The 6,000-nt window shown below is 42.2% G+C and overlaps 1 long non-coding RNA gene across 2 annotated transcripts in view; it reads left to right on the top strand.

Moving 5' to 3' along the window:
- Nucleotides 1-1,612: 1,612 nt before the first annotated feature.
- LOC146870079 (uncharacterized) overlaps nt 1,613-6,000 on the top strand; it is a 28,789-nt gene continuing 24,401 nt past the window's right edge. The window contains exons 1-3 of one of the 2 annotated variants that reach the window (XR_014969066.1): nt 1,613-1,693; nt 2,140-2,233; nt 3,547-3,778. This is a non-coding gene — a long non-coding RNA (uncharacterized LOC146870079). Of the gene's footprint in view, nt 1,694-2,139; nt 2,260-3,546; nt 3,779-6,000 lie in introns of both variants that reach the window. The other variant, XR_014969062.1, reaches the window with a different exon arrangement.

Here is a 6,000-nt window from a genome sequence, read left to right as displayed (position 1 = left end):
TATACTTATATTGGAAAATTCTAAATACTGATGAAAGCAGTAAAACACTTAACAAACCTATAGTGGCCTTCAGAAGAAACTCTAATTTACGAGATAAATTAGTCCACAGCAGAATGAAGCAAAGCAACACTCTTGCTGGAGAAACGACCATTGATGGACTACCACAGATTTTAGGAAATCACAGGTGTGGAACATGCCACGCATGCCCCACAGCCATTACAACAGAAGAATGGTCATATGGCACAAGGACAGGGAGGCTCAAAAGCCATACCAATTGTAGAAGCAATAACGTAATCTACCTTATCCTTTGCCCTTGTGGCCTGGGCTATATAGGCGAGACTGGTCGAGAATTCCGTACTAGGCTATCAGAGCAGAAATCGGCGATCAGAACACGAAAAACACAAGCTCTCATGGTAAAACACTTTTTAGATCACAACCATGGGGAACACGATCTGAAATGGCTGATTTTAGAAAAGATAACCTACAAACCAGGTCAAGAAATCAGTAAAGTGCGGAAAAATAGAGAGACTTTTGGGATTTTCCATTGTGACACAGTACGTAGGGGCCTCAATGAAGAGATAACTTGGATCATCACATAATAACAACTATTTAGATCTTATCTCTCAATTCCCATCACTGGTACCTTTGAATTATCTACTACAGCACCTGTGCCCTGTAGTCCTGAATTTTTTTTCCAATAGTTTGGGTGGCACTGTGGACATACAGGGATACCCACTGGACTGTTCGGCCTTGTAGCTATACAATGATATTAAGTACATCTTCTGATTCCCACACATCATACCTATACTCTCTGACACAGTAGCTCCGATTATATGACCAGGGTGTTCCCCCTGTTTGTAGACCTTCATCGATCAAAGGCTTATGTATCACAGAGATGCTTGGAAATATGAGATCCTTTTTAGACTTATTTGGCTTTTTATTTTTTTATTTTTTCATTTTCCACAAACTTGTAGCGTGATTTCACGTTCTTTCTCTCTGAATGGCCATGCATCACTAATGGGGCATTACATTTCATTAAAGTAAGATTTCCTTACATATGGCCCACTTAGGATGTACTTGCCTTTTTGAGTACACTCTATAACCCACGCTGTGCTGACTCCTTACTGTTCTAATACCTTCTTAAGATGGCGCTGAGATAAACACAGAGTAATACAGTCACGCTTGAGTATCAATCTCACTCATAATATAATATGAAAAAAAAAATTGGGAGCTATTATTATAGTCCATATACAGGGACATCATTAGACAAAATCTCTTCACACAGTATAAAACAATATGGACTTTTGCCCATGTCAGTCTTTCTTAAGACATGATTTTAACACCATTCCAAGATGGCGCTTTCTTAGAACAATTGTAACGCAAATTACGTCATTCTGCCTTTCACTTTGTGAAATGACTACATTAGAGTAAGAGTCCACACATCGTGTAGGTCTGCGTGCAGAATATCTAAGTATAGAGTGGAGCCACATTTTTACCTTCTTTATGATCCTAAATATACCGTTTTATCATCTTTCAAAGATGGCATCTACACGCACTTAGAATAACTAAGCCGAGAACACGTTGGCTTTAAATCTCGCGAGATTGCCACAGCGTTAAAATACGCCCGTTCTGGAGTTCTGCTTCTTTCCGAAGATTAGTTTAGCGTTTGGCGGCAGGGCTCCAACCCGTACAGGTATGTGGAACTCTCATGTTCAATAGTGATTGGTACGTTCAGTCAGTTTATTATTTTTTCATTAGCTTATTTTAACAGGAACCTCTAAGTGCATCACTTGTATACAAGCTTTAGTATTGACTTGCGGTCTCTAGTAAATCTTTTTAACCGATAGTTGCTTCAGAGGGCTTGCCTTTGTATATAAAGCACTCCGTTGTATTCATATATTAGGGAGAACATGGAAATGAGAAAATAGGCATTTGAAATGCTCTCTAACACGACATGGCATCAGCAAGCATATATTGAACTGTTTCTAAGATCATAGTGAATATAAAGTATTCCCTTTGATTATGCAAAATGAATCAATATTCCCAAGACTAGTATGTTATATATCTAAGTAACAAGACATCGCATATTATATCAAGGGCATCTCTCGATATGTGACAATTTGTTCTATTATCTTCCAGATAACACTAGGCTGGACAGTATCCCCTATAGAAATAAAAAAGAAAAGATCTTAGAAGCATACGGAGAATTTGGCAACTGCTTCGTGCTGGTCAGGTGAGCAGCCTCATGCCCTAAAAAAGGTAAACAAATCTATTGGAACAACTGCCTCTTGCTAGAAAACTAAACATCCGTAGGAGATTATGACACGGATAAGTCATTTCTTTTCTTTTTAGCACCTGGCAAATTGACCTCAGAAATTGATACGGACGCATAAAAATTCCCTTTGAACTTTTTTTTCATCCAAGCTGCCACAGGTACATTGGCCTTTACATTTAGACTTTGTTTTGAGACAAAAATAATGATTAGCTTCAGTAAAAATAATGTCTCCTCTTTCAAAGTTGGAACCTTCCTAGAGAACGCACAGATGGTTCTTACAGCATTCTGTCTGGAATTTGCATTCTGACTTACAGGTCAGTTTTTCCTAGCCCAGACCCCAGGGTGGTGTGTCTTAACCCCTATAACAGATCCTGGGCTAAAATTGGAATCCTTTCACCCTCTACATTACCCCCACTTTACTAATCTCTATGGGACCTACACAATTTCTATCTCGTGGTGTTTGTTTTAGCCACACAGAATTATTGGGGCATAGAGTCATCAGATACACTTTTCACTAATTTGAGCACTGCTAGCAAACAAAGAGATTAATATAAAGAAAGTATAAATAAATATAAGGAAGTATCTCTGCCAATGTCACCACCTTTTTGTTTTTTCTACAGACATCCTGACAATTTGTATATAAATTTCACCTTTTAAAAAATTCCTGTTGGTCCTGAAGAAGGTGGTCTCCCACTGAAACGTGCGTTGACCGCGAATCTGTTTTCAGCATACTGATATTGGAGATTGATGTCTCCCATCATGGTGACCTGGAGAAATTTATGATCTAACTCACCACACGACGACATTGAGACCAACTTGAGGGTCCTCTGTTCCCTATTCCCTTTTCCCAAATTTTTCCTCTTTTTAGATAGTGCATCATTTCTTCGTATGAATGCAAGTATGAATGAGTATGTAAGTGATTTTATATGTCTAGGATGTCGTTTTGAAATATAGAGCACTTTATATGTATGTACCAAAATTATAGTGAGTACAAAAATCATATTATGTTAAAAAAAGGAAAAAAAATTTTATGTTTGTTTAACTGTATGTGCTACTAAGTTTAACAGTATATGTTCATAAAAAAGAAATACAAATTCTGGCTTAAAAATAAAAAGAAGTTATAATTTGTCTACATAGAGCGATAGTAGGATATTGTATGACATAAAGCTGGAGGTTTTGGTAATGTAGAATCTAGTTAGATCATTCACATAAGTATATAGGCCGGCATAGAGGTTTTTTCTGTTACATTTCATTTCTACTCCCTCCTCTAGGGCCTAAAATTAATAAAGGAAGAATCTTTGCTCTAATTACACCACACGATCTGCAACATCAGTACGTCGGTACAGTGGCAATGGAGTTGGAGCAGTCGATGCCTGAAGAACTCCGATCACGAAGATGTATATCCGGAGGGAGACAGAGGTGTACAGAACACACACACGCAGGTCCGTCGTGGTGCCAGGGCGCTCATCGCCAAATTTTTAAAGACCACGACACCAGATAAAGGTACGTGAAGTAGCCTTTATTCAAGGTAATGCCCTGACACCAATAGGCGTCTCCTCATGACAGCAGTAATCCTCCAACTGCCCTCAACCGCCACCCTCGCCCAAGGTTCTATAGTAGAAGGGACAGCGCGAGGCAGGTCGCGATGACAACATAGAGTAAACACAACACTATCGACACGCACTGCCAGCCTTACCACTGACACGGTGTCTCGAGCAATCAGCAACTTGTCAGGGGTATACAGCACTGTATGAATGCAACTACAAATCAAGATGGACAGTAACTGAGCAGCTGTTTCTCTAAGGAAAGAAAATGTATCCCATGTAATAGTGACACCTTTCACTTTCGGTTATGAATTCACATTATTAATTGTACACGCTTTCAAGCAACTAAAAACCACAGTAGCTTCTAAAAGCATGAATCATAGTCCGTTTCAAATTTGTCTATGAATTTGGAAAGAGACTAACTTTTACAATAAAAAACTACAATTTGGCAGCGCACTTTTGGACACAATATATGATACAGATTTAAACTTTTCAGGGGGTAATTTCGCGCAATGAATAACATGCTTGAAAAATGAAAGGCTGGCCTACCTCCACTGGCGGTTGGAGTGCACGCGCCTCCGTTCTGGCAGGGGCCACTGGAGCAAGGTTCCAGAGCAGAGAGGGAGCATCCCGGTGAGAATTCGACTGATTCCACAATGTGCGCATAGTTGCGGGACTTGCTGTTCAAAGGAAGCTCTAGTCGTGAAGATTAATGGAAACCATGCACCCTCTGAAACCGTTGCTCACTTGTGGACTCCGCCCATGTCGTGTGCCCTGCTGTCGGATGTGGCCACCAAAGTAGACATGGTTGTCTAGGTTAAGCGTCCGGAGGGTTCCTGGAGCAGTGCCCGACGCAATGTGAACTCGGTCCAGAACTAACCTGGCATAATTTCCGTCCACCTCCAGCGACAGGGTGTGCGTGTGCCACTGGCCGTCGCTGACCTGTGTGCTCATGAACAGACACCATTACGGTGTTGTGTAATATCTGGTATCCCCATGGTATCGTGTGTCCCCTGCTCTTCGGCACTTTTGGGAAACAAAACTCAGCCCGGGCAGGTTCAAACAGAAGCAGCTGATCACTGCTGGGGCTGAGTTAGGGGATACATGATTCAACAGAATAGGGCTTTGGGGGGGGCGGCCGACCACTGGGAGACCTGCCCCTCCCAGGGGATTTTGGGCCGGGGGGGCAACCGGAGCCCAGTTGGGCTTGTTGGGCTGTCTCTGGGATAGGTTGGGCGCCTTGGGCTAGGTTTTGGGTTGGCTTTGAGCTGGCAGGTATTTAGCCGGCCATTTTATGTCACTAGCCACCATTTTGGTGGTTGTGACATGACAGCCGGCCAAGGGAGGGAATTAGTGTGGAAACTTTTGTCGTCTGTGGGTTTGTGGCGCTTTTCGTCGTGTTGGTGCTCACCTGGGTACGTGTGGTGTCCGAGTATCGCTGGGTGACTCTGCAGTGAGCGATGGCAGCCATGGTCAGCCAGGATCCCCGGGTGATGGAGGTATATGCTGGTCACTAGTTAAAGTGGGCACCTTGCACCAGTACAATTCGACTCTTATGGTAGATAGGTTTAAGACAACCTTTTAAAGAAAGCTATCCTAGTGGTAGCTGTGGAGAGCAGCCTTCAGGCTAAGTCTCAGAGGAATGTAAAGCAGCTTGTTTTACCTTACAATCTCTTGAATCACTAAAGGACACCACACAGGTATATATATATAAAGTATATATGTATTTATTACTAGACACACTCTACTAATCTCTTTATGAGATTAGAAGTCAAGGACATATGCACAAATCAACATTTCACAACAAGTTAAGCACTTGTATGGCTCGGGACCTAGTGGCGTACCAGACCATATACTAAAAAAGAGGTATAAGAAGAACGACTCGAGAAGGGAGAAGGCCTAAGGTCTTCAGAAGCGCTGGGGCCTCACTAATCCACCCAAGGCAAGTAAGTAAAGGACCCACGGGAGACGCATGCAGTGTGAGAACACAGCCGCGGATCCCAATAGACTTCAATGGCGCAAGTTGCGGTTGGAATTTTAAAGTTTTAGGATACTTTGGGAGAGTCTACAAGCAAGTCACTTACAGGGTAAGTAGTTCTAGAGCCAACACACACAGGAGCACCGGAGTACTCGAGTTACCTCACCCAGGGAAGCCGGGTGCATAGGTGTCTTTTGGTGTCG

The sequence above is a fragment of the Triturus cristatus genome, chromosome 1_1 (assembly GCF_964204655.1).
Source record: "Triturus cristatus chromosome 1_1, aTriCri1.1, whole genome shotgun sequence".
Lineage (NCBI taxonomy): Eukaryota > Metazoa > Chordata > Amphibia > Caudata > Salamandridae > Triturus > Triturus cristatus.
Note: the sequence above shows the minus strand (reverse complement) of the source record. Positions and strands in the feature narration are given on the sequence as shown.